Below are 24,109 nucleotides of genomic sequence, written 5' to 3'. Positions count from 1 at the left end.
CCATTTTCTCTTCAATTTAATTTATTTACCGGTAAATATGATGTCATACAATAAATGAGGGGTTTAGAATGAAAGGGGTGTAAGGGATTTGATCGATTTCTCTACATCGACTCTCTCTTCTGGTCATAACTTAGCTGCAAACTCATTCCCAGCTGAGTTTGACAATGTGGAAGATAGGTCAGAACCTGATCTATCGGATTCTATAGCAAACTCAAATTATTAATCAAAGAAAAAGTTGACGAAGAGAAATCGTCACTTACACCCCTTGCACTCTAAGCCCGAATGCCCGAATGCCAGAAATTGATATTTGTTCGAAAGTGGATGTGGATTTTAATGTGATAAAACGCACTCCTATATCTTCTTCTACCTATATAAATAAAAATGGTTCGCCGAATAACAAGCAAAACTCGAGAAAGGAATTGTCCGATTTAGGGCTGTCTTCATTCTATCATATTTTCTGTATCAAACATTTATTCCATGTAACGGAGAAACATGTTATTTGCAAGTGGATGAAAAATCTTGCACGAGAATTGTGTCTGAAAATAATCTGATATTACAATGTCAAGTCTTGGTAGAAGTACCGAACTTTTATAGTAAAGAATAATTTTAAAGGGTAGATTAAAAGATCAACCAATGAACAGTTCTGCGATTGGACCCATGAACGTGCGCTTAGCAAGAAAACGTGGATGAGATAACGAAAAATAAATTTTAGGCGGGACGAAGTTTGCCGGGTCAGCTAGTTGTATAATAAAAATGAAGAACCAATCACTAGAGGTGTTGCTACAAACTGAACATTGATGCCGGATTGTGAATAAACAACTAAGTGATGAGAAACTACGACTTCTGCTCAAAAGTTTATATATTCACAGGGCAGTAATGGATGGTCACTAGAGATTGCATTACCGTGCTATAATTTCAATAACCGGTTATTCAGTAAGGAAAATATCATTACCGATATAACCGGTAAATTACCGGTAAAAAAATATTTTGAAATAAACAATTTTTTTGAAGAAACGGCTTTTATGGATAATGATTAGTTTACAAAAAACATTTTGCAAATTTTTGCTACTTAGTTTGTGTGTTTTGTCATCTTCTGATCTAGATCGGATCTCTCGCATCGTTACTGATTCTGAATCTGTTCGATTTTTTCTGTTTCAGATAACCAGAAAGACTGGAATCGTGTACGCCATGACACAACTTTTTTTTTAACCCTCTGACTTCATCAGCTCTCAACTATTCTAGTTATGAATATTCATTCTTCGTTAAATTTTTACTTTATTGTTAAAAGATAGACGAACGAATAATGATAAAATGGATAGTCAAAATATTCTTTGTTTTATTTTTACGGAACTCAAAAAAACGTCCGAAATTTGTGTCTCTACGCTAGAATACCCCCGAACGATTTCAAATGCCTGCTTGGTCAATGCAGTACGTGACGTTTAATAGATTATGTCACCACCACGAGCAGAAAGATAATTTATAAAGGGTGTGTCACATCAAATTGCATCACGGAAAAAAACGCTGTAGAAATTCGCCCAGTAGACCGATCCTTTTGAAAATTTTAGACAGTAAAATAAAAACTATTAAACAACTTTTGGCATTTTCTTTTTATTCATACTTCGAGCCCGTATGCTCGCACCTTCCTCTTTACCCCGTCCATAAGGTTCTGTACAACGTCAGGTTGTAGTTTTTTTTGAACAGAAATCCATTTTCTCTTGAAGTCCGCCTCCGATTTGACAACTTTTGGGTTCTTCCGGAGGGCCTGCTTCATAATCGCCCAATATTTCTCTATTGGGCGAAGCTCCGGCGCGTTGGGCGGGTTCATTTCCTTTGGCACGAAGGTGACCCCGTTGGCTTCGTACCACTCCAACACGTCCATTGAATAGTGGCACGAAGCGATATCCGGCCAGAAGATGGTCGGGCCCTCGTACTGCTTCAATAGTGGTAGTAAGCGCTTCTGTAGGCACTCCTTAAGGTAAACCTGCCCGTTTACCGTGCCGGTCATCACGAAGGGGGCGCTCCGCTTTCCGCAAGAGCAGATCGCTTGCCACACCATGTACTTTTTGGCAAACTTGGATAGTTTCTGCTTGCGAATCTCCTCCGGAACGCTGAATTTGTCCTCTGCGGAGAAGAACAACAGGCCCGGTAGCTGACGAAAGTCCGCTTTGACGTAGGTACAAAGCTTCCGGGCTCGCGTCTTCCCCACCATGTTTTGCCTTTCGTCGCGGTTAGGAGCCTTCTGAACCTTGTATGTACGCAGGCCCTCCCGCTGCTTGGTCCGCTGGACGAATGAACTTGACAAATTCAGCTTATTGGCGACATCCCAGACCGAACTTCTCGGATCACGTCTAAACTGCTTAACTAAGCGCTTGTGATCTTTTTCACTGACGGAGCATTCATTTTTGCCGTTCTTCACCTTCCGGTCGATGGTTAGGTTCTCGAAGTATCGTTTTAGTACTCTGCTGACCGTGGATTGGACGATTCCCAGAATCTTACCGATGTCCCGATGTGATAACTCCGGATTCTCGAAATGAGTGCGCAGGATTAATTCAAGACGCTCTTTTTCGTTCGACGATATTTTTCCAAATTTACGAAAAATTGACAGTGAAGCATGGCCAACGTGATCTATACAATCTTATCTGATTATAAGTGAAAGCTGAAGATATAATTCCTAAAAATTAAATTTCTACAGCGTTTTTTCCGTGATGCAATTTGATGTGGGTGTGTATATGCGAACAAATCTGCATATACGAATCGTTTTTCTGCAATCATTTCAATCAGGACTTCAAGCAGTTGCTTCGAAATTTCTGATGATTGCTCCGATAGCTGTTCAAACATAAATTGCAATCCTACGTCAGCTTCATTAAGGGTGCAATAGAGTACCAATGAAAATGGCCATCTCGAATTTTCAAAGCGAACTTGATTAAAAATGTTGATTCCCACGAAAAGCTACCCTGGGCAAAATATCAGCTCAATCGGACTTGATGTCGCACAGCGGTCAATGTTTGAGTTTTTTGAAAACCGAAAAATCACCCAAGGGGGGAGGAAATCGGGGTTTTCGAAAAAAAAATTTGATGCCAAATGTCTTCAAATTGCATGAAACGTTGAGATCTCCTGTCATCTCAAAATTTATTTTTTTTGTCAAAAAATCGACGCTTTGGGACTTTGTTGTTTTTTTCGGAATACGAGGGAAAACGTATGGTTTGGGGTGTCAATAAAAATTGTCATATCGATTTTTCATACGGGACTCCCTGCGGAATGTTAATTTGCACGATAAAATACCCTCTGCGAAATATTAGCTCATTCGAACTTCATTTACTATTGTCGCAGATATAAAAATTTAAGTTTTCTAAAAACCGAAAAATCACCCAAGGAAAACGGGGTTTTCAAAAAAAAAATTGATGCCAAATGTCTTTTTTTTTATCCCATTTATTTATTTCTTAGGCTCATTAGCATTTTATTTGTAACAGAGCCGGGTTTTTATCGTGTACATGTACATATATTTATGTTTCAATGAATTTTTTTATCGTGTACATGTACAATTGTTCATGTTTCTATGAATTGTAAATTACACAGTAGTAGTAGTAGCCATTTAGGCGTGAGGTTTTTCTGTTCCATTCGCGTCATCGAAGGTACGGTGTCGCCACCTATGAAAGTTTCGCGTGTGAGTGAAAAATATGTAAACAAACCGTTGCATATTTTCTCTGTAATTAATATACTTATTTCTCGAAAACTTGTACCGTGTTTATCTTGGAAATTGTTGAAAAACAGTTTTTCTTAGCTGTTTTGATGCTCCGAACCAAAATTTATTGTCATTTAGTAGTGAAAAAAAGCCGTTGAAGTACACCCTCTGTCAATCTACCTGCGAGAGAGGTAAACCGAATTAATGAAATTTGATATAAAAATACCCGCTTAGTGTTCATAAAATACCTAAAATACAAAGATCTGGCTTCTATTCAATCATTGCTCTAATATTTTTCAAAATATTTTCCTTAGAACGTGTGATATATGGACGTCAAAAGCTGCGCAAATTGCCCGGAGAACATGCAAGTCGGACGAAATTTGCTTGAAGCTGACTCCGAACAAAAAAATTCAAAAGCCGTATTGTTTGTGTCGTCCCCGGATGTAAGCAGAGATATCGCCCGGAATTTCTTTTCATACCTTCCCTCCGAAAACGGACAAATCGCGATATCTAGACTGGATCCAACGACTACGGCTAAAGATAGAACCTACAAAAACCTCCCGTATTTGTAGCCTCCATTTCACCGTGTCGAACTTCTGCTCTCCAAGTATTCACATTCACATTTTCGCACTTTTGAAAAAGTGTGAAACAGTCCAACTTGGTGCAAAATGTGCAATAATAAAGAAATAAAATAAAACATACTTAAGCAAATGATACAAAACAGCCATGACGTGCTTGCACTTCCCTTTGTCAGCTATACAGGAACATGAAAACAACCATTTGGAGAAGGAGATTTTCGTACGAATTTTTATTGTATGGGGCTTGGAGCTTGGAGATGATGACTGGAGGCAGGACGAGAAAATATGGAATGAACTTGACAAATTCAGCTTATTGGCGACAATTCAAAATCATCGTTCATCGTGAACTTCTTCAACACCAACTATTAAAAGATGTCCAGCTTTGAATACTCTTTCGCATTCGACGACTAAACGGCTTCCACCCACAGCGTAATCATCAGCGTAAAAAGCAGGTTTCATTTTCTCCGACTGATGGCTCCTGATAATGCATGAACCAAGTTCACAGAAAAACACTTATAAGTTAAATTCAGCTTAAGCTACGGCAAAGTTTTGACGTAGGACTACGTCTAACCGGAAGATATAGGGGGTGAAATGGAAATCTAGGCACTGAACAAGTAGGAAAAAATGCAAGATTTGGAACGCTTATAACTCGAGAATTTCTCAATAGATTGCAAAGGTTTTTGCATCAATTGATAGGAAATATATCTACGCATCTATCATAACGAATAACATTTCATTTTTCTTGATATAAATAATTGAATAATTGTGAAATATCAAGCATTGTCAAAATGCATTATGTGCCCATTTTTGATTGGTCCATTTTGTGCTCCTCAAATCGTACCGACCAAAACGGGCAACCAGAGCAGCAGCGAAAAAGAATGAAGAACGATTGGAAAGGAAAAAGAAAAAAATGAACGAAACATTGGTCACAGTCTCACACATGCGTAATCGAGCCAGCTTAAAAATCCCCGCTCCGCTGTCGTAACGATCATTCTCATTCAAACCGTACACCACATCGGTTCGCATCACAACACATCAACAAACCAACCCAAGCAGCCATGTCTGGACATGGTAAAGGAGGAAAAAGTGAAGGGAAAGGCAAAATCCCGTTCAAACCGTGTTGATCTGGAGTTCCCCGCAAGGGTAGCTAGGCCGAGCGTGTTAGTACCAGTGCACCAGTCCACCTAGCCGGCGATATATAGTTTCGGCCGCCGAAGTGATCGTGTTAGCTGGCAAAGCTGCTCGCGACGATAAGAAAACCCGCATTCGGAACAGAACACATTCGGTTCGGTGGACATCAAGACAACAGGCAGTTGCAGCGAGTGGCGAGTGGCAAACGTAATCGCAAAACGGCATCAGGTAGCAGAAGAAAAAAGTTTGTTCTTTATACAAACTGCTTTGGTGGCAAATCCAGAACAAGGCGGCATCGAGGGCGTTCGAAATGGTTTTTTTTTCAAAACCACGAGTACAAAGTTTTCTAAATAGGGGCATTGTACCATTCCATAAAACAAGGCGCTTTTCAGGGCCATTAAACCTTCCAAAAAAGTGTTTAGGAAATACAGTTCAATGCTTTTAAAACATTATCCAAAATAATAATAAAACACAATTTGTTTTTTTATAATTTGTTTGCCAGGATCTGATGAGTATGTGAATTTGGCAGTTGTTCTGAGCTTATTGATTTTCACCAATTCTTAAATTGCTTCTAGATTGAAAGTACAGTAATTTACACTTATCTCGACATTTAGCTAATTGGACGGACCTGTAATGCGACATATTTAGTTGGACATTTTTGTAAACATAGAGTTCGGGGTCCAAATTATGACCCAACATTGAAAGTCGACACTGTACCACTGTCATCGTAAATGTTCAATTACAGGTTAAAATTACCTCCAATCCGATACTGAGTGGTGGTAATGCGACGTGCCATTGAATGTAATTTACTGTAAAATATGTCACAAGCTGGAAGGGAAGAAATTTTCCAACTGTGAAAGCTGTGGCGAGTGGCAAATGCAATCGCTAAACAGAAAGGTTTAGCCGAACAAGATGGGTATATCGAGTGATAACAAAACAATAAACTCTTTAGATTGAAGATAATTTTGTGATCCTGAAAAGGACCCTTTTTATCCTGCATGTGAATCCAACGAGCGAACAAATCGTAATGAATGTATTTTTTTTGCCATCGCTCCCTTTTAAGGCTCATTCGTAACGATTTGTCTCTATCCTGTGAGTGTGTACCGCTAGAGTATAAAACACCCGGACCCCAAAAAAATATCTTATTTTCTTTCAAACCGTAAACCCGTGTGGTTGTACGGCATCGGCATCGTGGACGTAACAAAGGAGGACAAGTTAAGGGAAAGGCAAAGTCTCCAGTTCCCTGTTGGTCGCATTCACTGATTGCTCTGCAAGGGTAACTAGGCCGAACGGATTGGTGCCGGAGCACCAGTATACCTAACAGCGATTATAGAGTTTCGGCCGTCGGAGTGCTCGAGTTGGCTTGCAAAGCATCTCACGACAATCAGAAAACCCGCATCAAGAACAGAGCAGCTTCGGTTCGGCGCTCATCAAGGTAACAATTAGTTTCAGTGAGTGGCAAAGTGTTTCTCCGGCACGTTGCATTAAATGTAATTTACTGAACAACATGTCACAAGCTGGGAAGAAATTTTCCAACTGTGAAAGCTGTGGCGAGTGGCAAACGCTATAGCTAAACAGGAAGGTTTAACCGAACAAGATGGGAATATCGAGTGATAACAAAAACACAACACCAAAGGTTCTTTTCAGAACCATCAACATATTCATAAAGAGTAAACAGTAAACTAATCCATTTTTCAGGTAGATAGGTAGGTATTCACGTAGGAGAAGAAAATAAAACAATATATTTAAAATATATATTTAACAAAAGCTGTCCCCTTTGTATAGTCTTACGTCACTCCGGTTATGTCCCCGACATTACCCACCCGTCTTTTTTTTTTCACTGCATAAGGAAAACTCATTTTTCAACCGTTTGGAAGATAAATTTTGCACACAATTATTATTTTTTATTAAAATTTAGTATCCTGAAAGTTTGTTTACTTTTTCACAAGTAAAGACAGTGTCCTTTGGATGCGGTAAGAAAACGTTTCCCCTGCAGTAAATTTATGTGATTTAACTCAATTAGCATCCTAGAGGATAGTTCTTTCGATACATACTCACCATTACGAAAATTCCTCCAAAAAACGTTAAAAACGGTGCGTTTAAAAATCACATTCTTTTTGCAATTCTTCGTTGACATTCGCTTCACGCACACAAGCTGTCAAATTCAGCTTCGTAGTCGCGAATTACATTATGGTAAATTACACTGTAGTAGTCATTTGGGCGTAAGGGTATTCTATCGGTTCTTCCATTGTTCAGCAGACCGGACAGCGGAGACAGTTGATATTGATCATTGTTGGGTTATTACAATGCAGAACAGCAGTCCGATGTTTCTTGCAGAGCAGAGCAGTTGTATGGATGAATCGATCTTATTTCGACCGTGGATCGTTCTCCATCGCGGATGATGGTTGCGTGGACGTAGTTATTCTATAACAACACAAAGATGGTCAATTGAGGGCCCTGAGTTTGAACTCACGATCGATCGCTTAGTAAGCGAACGCGTAAGCAAGTGGCTACGAAGACCCCCTTACCAAATGTCTTAGAAGTGCATGAAACGTCGAGATTAACTGTTATCTCGAAAAAAAAATTTTCTGCAATTCTAAGACATTTGGCATCAAATTTTTTTTTTTAAAACCCCGTTTTCCTTTACTGATTTGATTTTTCGGTTTTCAAAAAATTCAAACTTTGACCGCTGTGCGTCGTCAAGTCCGATTGAGCTGATATTTTGCATAGGGTAGTTTTTCGTGGGAATCAACATTTTTAATCAAGTTCGCTTTGAACATTCGAGGGTCACTTTTTTTCCATACATCCGTTGGCATTCTAGGGTGCATTTCTTCCGGCATAGCAGTTCAACAGCGACGAGTACTGGTTCGAGGGCATCAACCAATTCCATTGTCGCTGTCAGTTATTCATCGCTGAAGCTTATACTATGTCTCACCTTCAGATCGAGCATTGATTTTTGAACTGAAGCTGTTTTATCGATCTTATTTTGATTCTCGAGTAATATTTCAAAGCAGTATAAAAGCAAATATTTATTGTGTAAATATTAAATTGAAAATTACCGAAATTACCGATTATTGACTGTAAAATTACTGGTAATTCGGTAATGAAAAATGCCCCGGTGTTGTCGGTAAAATCGGTAACGGTAATACCGGTTAACAATCCCTAATGGTCACTGCATTCGAAAATCAACCATTTTAGTACACTGTTTAACGTGGGGGGAGGTCACTATAGGGTCAATTGCAGTTGTTTGGATATTTTGATAGTGTAAAACCAAGATTATGAGCTTATTCGATCAAACAAACCTCTACGGTTAAATTTACGCGTGTCCTGACCAAATCACCTGAAAAATGGTTGCCGATGAAATAAAACATCCCTGTTCTCATTTATTGTACAGTGGGTTTTTTTTTTGCATGAAATGAGTAAATCGGTAGACGAAACATTTTCCCGCTACCATCTGTGTAACAATTCAGCACCGGAACCCGTTATCCGAAATGTTCATAACCATCCATCACCGTGAGGCAAGCCGGAGCGCTGCCATAGGACTTATTGTCACGTTTCTAGAGCACATAGCGTGCGCTGTGTGCAAAGCTTACCCGTAGAGCTTGACGAGTTGATTCACACCTCCTGGACTGCGGCCCAGAGATCACCGAACGGACACTGACGACGGCGACAAATCGCGTTTATAGGTCTCTTTCGTCTACATGTTTTTTATCATTCATTGCGACGATCGACAGCCGGTGAAAAAGAGCGTGAACTTCCACTACGCTAAACCTTAAGCCGGTCAGAACATACCGCTGTGTTGGTTGTGTTTACAATCAATGTTTACATTTGGCGTTCCGCTATAGCAGACGCGCCTGCGAGTCAATTCTCTCTCGCGTCGCTTCGCGATAGTCTCCACATTTACTTTTTTTTCTTTCATTTTACTACCAGCACACACCGATTTGTGGTAAAAAAGTGCCCCTCTTTGCTTTGAAAAAATAGCCTCCCTGTTGATGATGGAACTGGTGGAACCGTGGGGAGATAGACAAATAATGGGAAACAATCGTGGAAAAAAAAGTAGAGTGTCATCCTCACCAACACCAGCGTCGATTTCCGTCGAGTGGCAGCTTTGTTCTGTGTTGCGATAGCAATCATCATCATCATCATCATCATCATCAGCGTTCGTCCATACGCGTATTATATTTTGCCTTCTATGCTACTGTGTATATCCATACGTATGCGGCTTAGTTCAATAGTATTGTATACACTTTGGCCGATTCAATCGCTGCGAAACTATATGTTCCGCGAAGCCTGCTACGTCCGTACAATGGCGTGCGCTGTGTGTTAGTAATTGTATAGACCGGCACTTGGCTGAGCCGAGCGCAACAAGTGACGTCGATTACATAATTTATAGCGCACTGTGGCAATTATTGTTGTTGTTTATCGTCAACCGGCCCGGTTTGGCATAGAATTTTACACCCAGCAGTAGTAATGGGACTGTTTTTTTTCTGCTTTATTTATGAGATCGGATTTGGATAACAATACGTAGAGAATTTGATTTTGGCCACCATTGGAGAGGTCCCTCGACTGACAATTTTTTTTTTTGGTACATCCGCTCTCCAAAATGATTGATTGAGACACGCGACGCACCAAACAACCATCATGGGTCAACTAGGATCACTGCTTCGGTGTATTGATGTCAATCGCCGGTCTGCGGTTAGTACCGAGCTGCGGTACGAAACTAATGCAGACCCAAGTTCTTGTTTGCTTACGACGTGTAAATGATTTAATTGCTCAGATATATGACACTTTTCGGCCAAACAAAGGATTATTTTATGCCGAAGCGTGTTCTCAAACATTCCTTTTGCTGCTTTCGGTCGTGTCTCTCGTCCGAATTTGTCTTCGTCGACGCTCGTAAATTTACCGCTGTACTTATGCTAATGATACAGGCAGGATGTGAACGAATAAATTAACAGGACTGAAGCGACCTCATTTGTGCGAATCCCAGCGATAAATTTCCCCCTTCTACACCAAGATCATAACGTACACAATAGGCTAGGGAATTTATAAACGTGTCCAAACCGTAGCTCGAAGCAATGTCACAGATATGCTGTTTTGAAAATAGTTCGACTGAAATCCACCACAAAGTTGTGTCTAAAGTCATGTTTTGCGGGGGAGTCGCTGTTGTGTCCAGGTTTTTGCAGAACCAGTGCAATCGGTTTACCCCAAGCATTCTGAGAATTCCTCTATGGTTCGCTGCACGTTTGCTTCATTTGCGCATACGCTGATGGAAAGGTAAGCGCATCAAGGTTCGTTTAGTTACAAAATCATAAAACTCGTTATACCGGTACGTGGTCGGATTGGGTATTTAGAGGTTTTCTCTAAAACACATCGCCATCGCCGAAACGTGACAAAAGCTCTATCTCGCGCACGGAACAATAATGACATTGAAGCGTATACTGAAAACTTCAAAAAAGGATCAAGGTTCAAGGTTCAAGAAAGGAGTTGAAGCTTTGGTTTTGGTCGGCCATACCTTACATTCTTTTAAGCCCCCTTTTGTACAGCTTCTATGTAAGCGATATTGACAATTGTCTTACACAAAATTGCAGCCTGAGGCAACTCGCAGATTATGGAGTGGTGTCTGTCGTAGGATCTAACGAATCCGACCTGCAAGAACCCTTACAAGATACTTTGAACAATTTTTCAACCTGGACTACCGTACTCCATCACTGAGAGAATAGTTGTTCGATACAACATTATAAGATCTTCTGGATGGGCTCGCCACCAGGTGCCGGTAACTGTACGGAGAAAGTTTACTCTTTGTTGACATTTTTTACTCAGATACCTAACCCCCAAGTACATTTGGAGTCGAACCAGACCCCAAGATACTTGAATGACATAGCATGAGTGATCGGTTTACACAAAAGTTGAAGCTTTGGTTTTGCTGGACAGTACTTCAGTACTTCCTTGAGAGAATACGAGAAATTTTGAGTGCTTTATCCAGACGCTGTTATGTCATCACCTTTGTCTGGGTCCCTTCACATTGCTTAATTCCGGGTAATGAGGAAGGCTGACTCATTAGCAAAGGTGGGTGCGATTGAAGGCGACATTTATCAGCATCAAATCGCCTTCAATGAATTTTATTCTTTAGTCCGTAAAAATACTATCGCTAACTGGCAACACAAATGGAACGAAGACGAATTGGGCCGGTGGCTCCACTCAATTATCCCTAAGGTTAGCCTCAAACCATGGTTCAAAAGTCTGGACTTGAGTCAGGACTTTATTCGAACCTTCTCCCGACTCATGTCCAATCACTGTTCGTTAGACGCACTACTTTTCCGTTTTAATCTTGCCGAATGTGAGTGTGAGTTTGTACATTGTTATAATCTCCTCACATCCCATCCTTTTCCTAATGAAAATGTGTCACCCTTCTAAACTCGAGTCGACCGCAAGTAATCGGTTTCCTATTTTATTAACCATACATTTAAGGAAACATGTTAATATATGCGAGTAAAAATATAGTTAGGAGTTTGACTCCTTAAAACTTATGTAACCGGGAATTGATGATTTAGAAGAAAAAGCTTTATTTATCATCTAAATTTGTATTAAATCCTTCAAAATAGTCCCCTTCTGAAGCAATGCACATTTTTCAACTGTATTCAGGAATTCACGCAGTGAGTTCGTTTTTATGTCTTCAATGCGGCCAAAAGGGGTCCCACGTAGCGGTAATTTGAGTTTGGAAAATAATACAAAATCACACGGGCCCATATCTGGGGAGTACATTGTTGTTCAATCACATTCGTGTCATTCTTGGTCAAAAATTCGTTCACAATGATCGATCGATGAGCTGGTACATTATCGTGGTACAAAATCCAAGTGTTATCATTCCACAAATCTGGCCGTTTGCGACAAATGTCCTCTCTCAAACGCATCATAACGCGAATGTAATACAGCGCGGACTCGATTATAACGGGTGTTAAATAAAAAATGAGATTTTTTTCAATACCTTTCAGTAACTCAAATAAAGAGCGTAAAATTTTCTTTCTCCAAGAAAATTGCTCTTTGGGCTCCCAAGAAACAGTAGGCGTGTTTGGTTTTGCTAGTTTGAATTTAGTCAAAGCAAAGATGGCGTCGAAACAGCACGTGCTCCGCGAACGCATTGTACGGTTCTACGAAACGCATTTCCAGCAAGGAAAAAAGTTCATGGTGGCACATTTTAAGGAAGAAATTGTACCTGTCAGTACGGTATATCGTATCCTGGGTTCCCTGAACGTAGAGCGGAAGGTCGGAAGTGGTCGTCCGGTGACGATAATGGCGAAGCAGAGGAAGACGTCGTTAAAGAAGCTGTTTGACAACAAGGACGCAACCAGCCTGCGTGACGCCGGTCGGAAATATGGCTGATCCCACGTATTGATCCATCGGACCCTCAAGATGGAAGGAATCGTCTGCAGGAAGAAGACGAGGTCACCGGAGTACACGAAGGAGCAGATTGAGACGGTTAAATCACAGTGTCGGTGGATGACCAAAAAATACCGCGGGACGTCTTTCGTTCTGGACGACGAAAGCTATTTTCCGCTGTCCAAAACGCATATTCCAGGAAATGATAATTACTACTCCAGCGACAAGTCATCCACACCGCCTGAAATGAAATACAAGTTCAAGCACAAGTTTGAAAAAAAGGTTATGTTGCACATCGCCATTTCCAACCGGGGTATTTCAAAGCCTTGGTTTAAGCCGAGCGGTCTGGCAATCAACCAACAAATCTATCGAGAAGAGTGCCTCGATAAAATCCTGCTGCCGTTCCTGAACGAGCATCACGCGGATGGGAAGTACGTCTTCTGGTCGGACAAGGCGTTTTCCCATTACGCCAAGAAGACGCTGGCGTATCTCGAGGAGAAAAAGATACCGTTCGTGCCGAAAGATCGTAACCCAACAAACTTGCCCCAGTGCCGCCCAATAGAGGATTTCTTTGGCTCACTCAGTGCCCTAGTGTATAAAAACAACTGGAGGGCCAAGGACACGAAGCAATTGACTACAAGAATCCGAAATTGTATCCGGAAAATGGACGTAAGTGCCGTACAACGTTCATGTGAGAGCATCGCGACAAAGTTGCGTCGAACAGCAGACCACGGCCCTTACTCAAACATTCACTGACATTTTTTTTGAAGAAAATACATTATGTTATTAATAAAAAATACTTAAATCGATGAAAAAAAAAATTGTTTTTTGTATATCATTGAAAAAATTCTCATTTTTTATTTAACACCCGTTATACAGTTTTGGATTTATTTTCACTGTATATAATCGAACCCTGGATATAATCGAGTCAAAAAAAAATTTCTTTAATCGTTTCTCATGCATATGTTTTTCGTTTTTTTTTTTGAATATACAAGAAGAATTTCATTTTTGATTCATCCCTTTAAAGTTATAAAATATCTTTCTCATATAAAAAATTCGAATTTATTCGGTAAGTGATAGAGGATCATATTGAATGGAAAAAATCCTCCTACGAATATGTTCGAATTTCAACAATGACAGAGTTATAGAACTTTTTGTTTTTTTTCGGACTCTGTTGCCTCAAACTGACCCTACGTAAAAAAGTACGCTACAAATTAGTGGATTTCAATAACATTTTGGAAGTTAAAAACTTCAATGTTAGTAATTTTTCATGTGTTATTATAAATTTTGTCCTAAAAATTCATATTGAACTTGTTTTTTTTCTATAAATTAAATTAAAGCTTTGTACCCGATCTACAATTTGTTCTTTGACACCCAACTTCTATCTATCTTAATTTCACTGCAATATCGATATGAATAATTCCTGGTGAAATTCAATCAAAATCCTCAAAAATCACGATTTAACTCCACTATACATATAAAAGCGACTTTAATTTCACTTTAGCATTGAAAGGTAATATTTTTTCGTGAAATGAGTCATATTTGAAACATAAAAAAAAATTCAAACTGTATATAATCGAGTGTATATAATCGAATCACATATAATCGAGTCTGTATATAATCGCGTCTGTGTATAATCGAGTCCGACCTGTACTCGTTTGGTCTCCGAAAGGAATTGCGAACCATGAATATCGAATAAAACAGTCAGCAATTACCTTCACCTTTGATCGACTTTGGCGTGTTTTTCAGTTTTGATTCGTTTGCAGCGGTTTATGTTGATGATGGAACGTGGAATCAGAGTTTGGTCATTCAAGCATGTCTTCAGCCACTTGATTACGGTCTCATAAGAGATATTTAATTAACCGTCTAGCTTTTTCAAACTTAAATGACGATTTTCGAGCATCATTCCTTCTATTTTCTCGATGTTTTCATCATTTGAAGAGATGGATGGTCGACCTTGACGTGACAAATCGTTCATCGAGCCAGGACTTTAATGAACCCTCCAGTGTATGAATTAATAGGAAAATTCCCTCTTGAACACTATGTCTAATCAACCAAATCAATTTTGGTAATCATATTTTGTTTCATCGTCCTGTGGGGATGATTGCTGTCATGGTACGACCAGCATGCTTCTCCCATACAGATTCGCCGAACTGTACTATGCGCCACAGTGAGCCCATTCGCCAAATGAAGACTGGAAATCCCAGGACTGTTTTGGACTGCACTAATGATCTTCGCTCGTATTTTGCGTTGAAATAGTTTACTTACATGTTTGTTTTGCGCGATCCAACATTAGTGTTTTCCTGTAACGTTTGAGAATAATAGGATTCGTCGCCAGTCGCGATCCGATGGATTGATCTTCACACGATCCTTCCCATGGCTCAAACATATGTGGATGGATTTTTGACCAGTATTTATATTTATTTGGGCGAAATTGCAGCCGGAATGCTGACAGGGCCGAGGGGTCTGCAGAAAACATACGCTGCGCTGCACTCGAGTTTAATTTTCATCAGCGCGAGTTTAGAACAAACACATATTCTCTCTTGGCACGAAGTGTACCAAATTCTTAAAGACAAGAGCACCGAATGAATACAGAGATGAATTCAGATACTTAACCTCGCTTCTCACTTGTGTGATGCGTGCCTCATGTTATACACACACATCAAATACTAGCACCCGTTTGTTTTGTCTTCTAAGCAAAGCATAAAAACAACAGCGCGCCTCCATACCAACCGTATACACTTGTGTGAAGAAAAATAACTCAACAGAGAAAGCAAACCAGATTCAAAAGCGGTGTAAAACAGGAATAGAAATACGGTGCAAAACACGGCGGAAAACGCAATGCAAAACTCGGTGCAAAAACGGTGCTCACAACAAAACATTTGATTTGTGTTTCGGAGCGTGCTCATTCGCCAGAGTAAGAGCTCAACTGAGTACAAAAAAAAACTTATCCTACATCAGCACCACGTTGCACCATGGAAAAATTGCACCCCAATAGGATGACCATCTCGAATGACGAGCTCCATCGTCGTTGCCAGCAGACGCTGATATTAACAGAGATGGAGCAGTGTAAGTGGCGGTGGGTCGGTCACACACTACGAAATAGTGGTACTGAATATCCGCAGATAAGCATTAGAGTGGAACCCGCATTGACATCGCAGCAGAGGAAGACCCACAGGCTCCTGGGGACGGAGCCTCACAAACGAGATAAGAGGAGTCGACTCAAATTCGCCCTACACACGCCCAGGATGGAAACTTTTAACTATGCTCCCAGCGTGGAGCTTAGCAACAATAAGTAAGTAAAATGTCAAAATAATGCGATGCATAATACATTCAGATGAGAATGTATGAATGAATGAATGTATGATTCAGATGATTACATTGTCAGTTAGAGCCATTTGTTGCCAAACTCCGGATTCAAAATCTGTTGTAGACCATTGCCTTGCGGCTTCTATCTTTGAACAGCAAGGCTTTAACGATGTATTATGAATGCTTGCTCATAGACGACGAAAAGTATGTGAAGACAGATATAAGGAGAATTCCAATCTAATAGCTAAGGTAACGGCTGGGGTGGAACGATTGAAATTTGGGCGAAGAAAAATGCGTGCAGGCTGGGTATTTTTTTTCTATATTTAAAAATATTCTTTCTTTTCTTTTAGTAATTCAATCGGTATCATACAAAGAGAAATAAAATCAACGCAGTATTCTAGTCCAAAAATGTTTAAAAATCAAACAAAATCTTCTTATTTCTGAAGTTTAGGCATTCTAGAATATACCCTGAAAAGGACTTTCCGAAAATCCCATTATATACCAAGTTATAGCCATTTTAGTGATGCGGTATCCAATTTTGTACGGCCATTAAAATTAACTCCAACAGCATGCATGAACCAATAAAAAAATCATTAAAAATTTGATATGATTCTACTTTTTTGAAAAAAAAAACCAGAAACGTAGAAAAAAATCGTTGAATTACCATTTTTCAAACGGTCGCCATTTTGTCAAAAAACATGTTTTTGACTTTCTGAGGTTTCCAAGGTTCATGTGATAGCGGCACCTTTACTGATTTACTTTACTGAACAGGATCGGGCGATTTTTAGAACAAGATCGATCTTGACGGATCGATTTTCTAAACGGCGCACAGTGGGGCCATTCTTAAAAAATACGGTCAAAAATCTTTTCTCGTCTTACCTTACATTTTAGAGGATGGGTGTCTTCAGAAAAGTTGTTCAGAATGTTGATTCGGATAATTTGACGGTTTCATTTAAACTTATAATATGTTACAGAAGGAAGTTAGAAAAACTAACTTTTTATGCTTACGAGATAGTTGAGTTATGTCTTCAGCAATAATGTATTTTCTTTCAAAATTTTAGCAGTGCTCCGCAGTACAAAAATATATATGTGTATGGAATTTTGATATATTTTTCAGAATTTTGAGACTCAGTACTGGTTTAGTTTATATTTAAATATGTTCGCATGTGTTTTTTTTTATATTTGTGAATTGAACCAGTACTAAGTCTCAAAATTCTAAAAAAGATATCAAAATTTTATTAATATATATATTTTTGTACCGCGAAAGACTGCTAAAATGTTGAAAGAAAATCACACATATCTAGAAAAAGACGTATAGACACATTCTAAACCTTCAAAATTCATCTTGCAGAGGGGCCAGCAATCAGGATGTTTTTGTAAGATTGCTTATGACATCCGACCCTTTGGTTGCGAAAACGAAAATCGAAAAAGGCCCAATTGCTATCACCAACTGCAATAGAACTACTGCAAAATAATTCAAATTTGAGCTCTGGTAGTGAGATAGAATCAGAAATTGATTTATAAATTAATAAATATATATAATAAATTTGTAAACAAATAAATTGATGTAAATAAGCAGTTAAAGTATGAAGAAAATAGAGCAGAATTGAATAAATTGCGCTGTTAAAAATTGGTATAAAAAGTGATTTTCCTGAGCGCTCCCGAGTTGGAAAAGTAGTTTGCCATATACTCCAACCCCTGACGAACAAAATGGCGTTGAGTATTGATGCATAGACGTGAAGATTTTTGAATAGTTCAATGGATAAAAGTGCCATATTTTTGCTTTGTAACCACTATACATCGCAATGATGTCATTTAACACTAATAGTGTCTTTAGCAAAGTTATGTATTTTAATGTTATCTAAAACGTTGTGGAACATATTGAGTTGATATAATATGATTTAGGTATAACTTAAGTTAAAAAACTAGTTTTGAGATAGTCTCCCCAGAAAAACAGTTAGGACTGATAGATAGATATTATGTATCTTCAGCAAAGTTTCATGAAATTCATTGCTCTACAATGTTGCTGAAGACATAACACAACTATCTCGTAAGTATAAAAATTTATTTTTTTAAATTTCTACTGTAACTTAGTAGAAGTTTAAATGAAACCGTCAAATTATCCAAATCAACATTCTGAACAACTTTTCTGAAGACACCCAATCTCTGAAAGGTAGGGTAAGACGAAAAAAAAATTTTGACCGGTTTTTTTTCAGAACGTAGCGGCGTAGGGATCGATTCACTGATTAAACTGGTACCAAAGAATCGACCTCTGTTAAATCGATCTTCGGAAAATCGAATGCCTTTTTTCCAAATCATTTACTTGTTTCATATAGGTAAGTGTTGTCTTTCCTTTAAACATGGAATGAATTTTTCAAATTTATATTCAAGCATCAAAGATTCATTCTCAGAATGAAGATCACAAAAAAAAAAGTTTGAAGGCCCAGAAAAATTTTCCAGGACATTCATCTTGTACCGCCATGGAATTATTTAATTAAATAAATTAATTGAAAATTATTATTAGATATTCAACAACTGTTATGCATCCAGAACGCTGACACTAATCTCATATAATCCGTCTGGCATTTAGTGAAAATCTTGATAGTACCCAGCAAACATTAAATCGTATAGTTTTGCACGTGCCAAGTCTTACAAGAAATCCGAATAAATCATAATCGTATATAATATCAATCAAAGTATGTATCGTGTATATTTGAAATCGCATAAAATGTAAACACTCGATTTTATATACCATTATCAAATTAAGTCGCATATCGGTATAATAAACATCAATTTTATGATGTACATTGTCGTAAAATATATTTAATCCGCATCATATGCGTATATTACGCTGATGCAGTTTGTGTGTCGTATATGCGTATAATTTAAATCGATTCAGTACTGTAGTAAATCGTGTTGCATGCTGAAGAAAATCATGAAACAGTAAATCATATTAGATCCTAATAAAGATCATATTACCAGAAAATCATGAAACAGTAAATCATATTCAATCATATTGAAATGTCAATGAAATGCTGATGCACTCGAAAGTATTAACCGCTGTTGAATTAAATATCAGATAGCCGCGCGAGATAGCTGGTGGATGATAATCCAGACGACCGGAGTTCGAACCCACATCGGAGCAGTTTTCACGAAACATCAATCTGTGCCATTTTAAACATTCATATTCCACTCCCAACACAAGTCAATCATTTTTTTTTATTTAAATCGTTTATTTTTACAGGCTCAGTTACATAGGTTTAAAGGAGCCGAACTCCTTACTGTATTGTTACTAGTATATATACATTTTTCCTTAATTCTAATGTTAATAATATAGGAAACCGATTACTCGCGGTCAACTCGAGTTTAGAAGGGTGACATATTTTCTTCAGGAAAAGGAGGGGACACAAGTCAATCAAACAATTATTATTTCTACAAACATAAATACTCATATATAAAAATGGTGATTCGTGAGGCTATAATAAACATTTCACGAAAATGTTTTGCGCCATTTGTTTTTTTTTCATGTCTGTAATAAATCGTATATGAGTATGGCAAAAGTCGTATTTGGCGCTTTGACAATTCATGAATATATTCATATTAGATCGCAATTCAATTTCAATAGTCGGTCAAAGTTGCATATTCATCCAAACAAATTCGGTAAGCATTTGCCATGTATGTATATGGCCTCCACTTTTGCATGCATATACCAGTTAGGCGCATTATATGCCAACCAAATTTTATGGCATATGATGCTATATATACGCTTGTTATGCGATTTAATGTTTGCTGGGCAGTCCCAGTTCTAGAAAAAAAAACGATTCAGCTGGACCTGCTCGACCACCCAATTTCGTCATAATTTTCATTGTCAGTCTAGTGAATGTGATGGTGTAAATATAACTTATGACCACACGTTTTGTAATGACCAACCTAATACATGAATATTTTTTCCGTTAAATTTTTGTTTTATTGTTAAAAGATAGTGAAACAAATAATGATATAATGGATAGTAAAAATATTCTTTGTTTTAATTTTTCGGAGTTCGGAAAAACTTCCGAAATTCTTGCTTCTACACTAGAATACCCCATTAAAGCCGTGCCTTCTGCTTAACAGCTGCCATTGAATTTTATACAGCAACCTCGTCGACTTTGTTCGATAATAGCAGGATGCCAAATCCGACCAGAACTGTTTCTAGGTTCAGTTTTTTTTAAATGCACGCTGAAAAGGAATACGTCAATTTTAAATTGGCAAAATGTTGATCCTTTCGCCCTTTAGCATGTGATAGCATGCAAAATGTTAACCACGAGGGGTAAAAGACTCTTTTTTAACTTTTTGCCAAAATTTCTTGCAAATAACATTATTACATTGTAATTTGCCTACACTACTTGTCCTCTAACATACATCGAATGTATTTTTCGAAGTTTTACTGAGGAATACATGGTATCTGTCCTAACTACCACAATGGGTCATTTGACCCGTGAAAACATGCATGTGTAATTATAAAGGTTTGTTTGCTTGGTCGTGATAGAAAATCGTTGCATTACAAATTTTTTTCTATGGCTCTATATAATTTTTTTTCTGTATTGTGTTGTATTTGTGAATAAATAGAATGAATTGTGTTGTTGACAATTAATGGCCTAGCGAGCATTACAGTAACCAATCCAAGCTATAGTGCTTATTATAGTGCTATATTGCGTGTCAAGAATTCTTATTTCGTTATTTTGCCAATAGTGTTAATCCCAAGAATGTTAAAATATTCAAGATATTTGAAATCATTGGAAATATTCGGTTTATTCGGACAGCACCGTATCCACTCTGTCCAACTTCTATAAGACCAGGTATCTTACTGCTTTGTGTCTTGCTGCTTTGTGTCTTGCTGCTTTGTGTCATTGTGAACAAACAATGCTTCAATTTATATTCTAGTCTGTAGGTATTGGTGACTACCATACACTGCATGATTTTCATATGTGTGTGTGCAAGCGCTGAGCGTAAACGAATGTTTTCGTAGTTTCAACTGTCAACTTTCTATAAGACCAGTTACATTTTCCGTTGTTTTAGTTGTTTTGTTCAATTAAATCTGAAAAACGCCGAAGGGAGAAACCCTCACGGAGAGAGAAGAGAGACAAATCGATGCATTTCACCAAGAAAATGTTGGTATCAGAGAAATTTCTCGTTGGATTGGAGCACTATTTGATTGGATCAAGTAGTGCTCAATTATTTGGCGAATCCTCATGGATACGGTAAGAAGAAGAGAGCTCCACGTAAATCAAAGCTCTCTGACCGGGATAAGCGGGAAATAGCTATAACAGGTTCGAATACCTCACAATCGCATGTGCAAATAAAGCAATATTTCAACTACTTAACTGCTCGGGTGACAATTCATCAAATGTTGGTAAAAAAAATCCTCACATAAAGGAGCTCAAAAGGTTAAAACTACTCAACTTACACCATCTCACCTCGGAAGACGTCTGAGTTTTGCCAAAGCTCACATGAACCGACAGTGGGACATGGTTTGTTGTGACAAAAAAAAGTTTCCAAAAGAATACATTTTTCTATATACCATAACGAAGAGTTCTTCAATCTATAGGTTATCTTCACTGACGAAAACAAGTTCAATTTGGATGGTCCTGATGGTTTCAACGGGTACTGGTGTAATTTACGGAAGATGGAACAGTATTTTTCAACCAAGAATTTTGGTGGAGGCTTATGCATGGTTTGGGCGGAATCTGCATAACCGAAAGGATAAAATAGCTTTCACATAATTCAAGGGTTACACACATGTTCTGGAATCCTATCTCCTACCGTTTTTTGCGTGGATATCGTCACAAAAAATTCATATTCCAGCATAGAAGCATTGTTCCAGCAAGTAAACTAAAGGGTGTGTCACATCAAATTGCATCACGGAAAAAAACGCTGTAGAAATTTAATTTTTAGGAATTATATCTTCAGCTTTCGCTTATAATCAGATAAGAGTGTATAGATCACGTTGGCCATGCTTCACTGTCAATTTTTCGTAAATTTGGAAAAATGTCGTCGAACGAAAAAGAGCGTCGTGAATTAATCCTGCGCACTCATTTCGAGAATCCGGAGTTGTCACATCGGGACATCGGTAAGATGCTGGGAATCGTCCAATCCACGGTCAGCAAAGTACTAAAACGATACTTCGAGAACCTAACCATCGACCGGAAGGTGAAGAACGTCAAAAATGGATGCTCCGTCAGTGGAAAAGATCACAAGCGCGTAGTTAAGCAGTTTAGACGTGATCCGAGAAGTTCGGTCCGGGATGTCGCCAATAAGCTGAATTTGTCAAGTTCATTCGTCCAGCGGACCAAGCAGCGGGAGGCCCTGCGTACATACAAGGTTCATAAGGCTCCTAACCGCGACGAAAGGCAAAACATGGTGGGGAAGACGCGAGCCCGGAAGCTGTACACCGAAATGCGGACGAAGCCGCATTACCTGGTAATGGACGACGAAACCTACGTCAAAGCGGACTTTCGTCAGCTGCCGGGCCTGTTGTTCTTCTCCGCAGACGACAAATTCAGCGTTCCGGAGGAGATTCGCAAGCAGAAACTATCCAAGTTTGCCAAAAAGTACATGGTGTGGCAAGCGAGCTACTCTTGCGGAAAGCGGAGCGCCCCCTTCGTGATGACCGGCACGGTAAACGGGCAGGTTTACCTTAAGGAGTGCCTACAGAGGCGCTTACTACCACTATTGAAGCAGCACGAGGGCCCGACCATCTTCTGGCCGGATCTCGCTTCGTGCCACTATTCAAAGGACGTGTTGGAGTGGTACGAAGCCAACGGGGTCACCTTCGTGCCAAAGGAAATGAACCCGCCCAACGCGCCGGAGCTTCGCCCAATACAGAAATATTGGGCGATTATGAAGCAGGCCCTCCGGAAGAACCTAAAAGTTGTCAAATCGGAGGCGGACTTCAAGAGAAAATGGATTTCTGTTCAAAAAAAACTACAACCTGACGTTGTACAGAACCTTATGGACGGGGTAAAGAGGAAGGTGCGAGCATACGGGCTTGGGCTCGAAGTATGAATAAAAAGAAAATGCCAAAAGTTGTTTGATAGTTTTTATTTTACTGTCTAAAATTTTCAAAAGGATCGGTCTACTGGGCGAATTTCTACAGCGTTTTTTCCGTGATGCAATTTGATGTGATACACCCTTTAAGCAATGGATTAAGGACTAAAAACCTAATTTTGTGGACTGGCCGGTTCGCTTTCCAGACTTGAATCCTGCTGAAAATCTTAGGGGGAGATCCTTGTACACAGAATCTACACTGAGGGAAAACGGTACACCACGATTGAAGAACTCAAGGTCGCAATTTCATAAAAATGGAAAAATATCGAGGAATCCGTTCATCAGACTTTGGTAAATAGTATTCCAACAAGAATTTTCATGTTTATTAGTCGAAATGGCAAGGTTACCAATTATTGACATGTAAATCAGCCAATCGTTTTGAATTTTTCATTGATAATGCTGAATTTTGATTTTTGAAGTGGTTTTCTAGAAACTAGACAGCTGGAATTATCATATTTAAGCACAATAAATAAACAAACAACTCTTTTGAACGGAATTGACGTTAAACATACTTTATTATGAGCAGTCTACAATGTATGAATGTATCTTGTTGAAATTCTAATTATTTGTGTTGCAACGAAATAGAATCAGGGTGCTCTTATATAAATTGGACAGAGTGTACATTATAAATGGATTTCCCTATTTGAAAAAAGTTGAAAACAGAAGAGCTTCTCTCCTCTTGTAGAATTCGGTGTTCTGAAACCAATGAATCCGTTCAGCGGATGCAGAAGAAGTGTTACTACAGATAATTTGTTTACGCTAGTTACTAGCCACAAAATTACTAATGAAAACTATCTAAAAAAAAAAATAAAAGAGAACTACCAAAATTCGCCAAACAGAAGAAAAATGGTATGCCACGTTTCTCAACAAAACTTTTCAAAACAAGTTATTGTTCACTTACCATTCACAAAAGAAAGCCAAACAAGAAGAGCTTCTAATGGGCCCA

The sequence above is a fragment of the Toxorhynchites rutilus genome, chromosome 3 (genome assembly GCF_029784135.1).
Source record: "Toxorhynchites rutilus septentrionalis strain SRP chromosome 3, ASM2978413v1, whole genome shotgun sequence".
Lineage (NCBI taxonomy): Eukaryota > Metazoa > Arthropoda > Insecta > Diptera > Culicidae > Toxorhynchites > Toxorhynchites rutilus.
The sequence above is the reverse complement of the archived record's forward strand: the minus strand, read 5'-3'. Positions refer to the sequence as shown.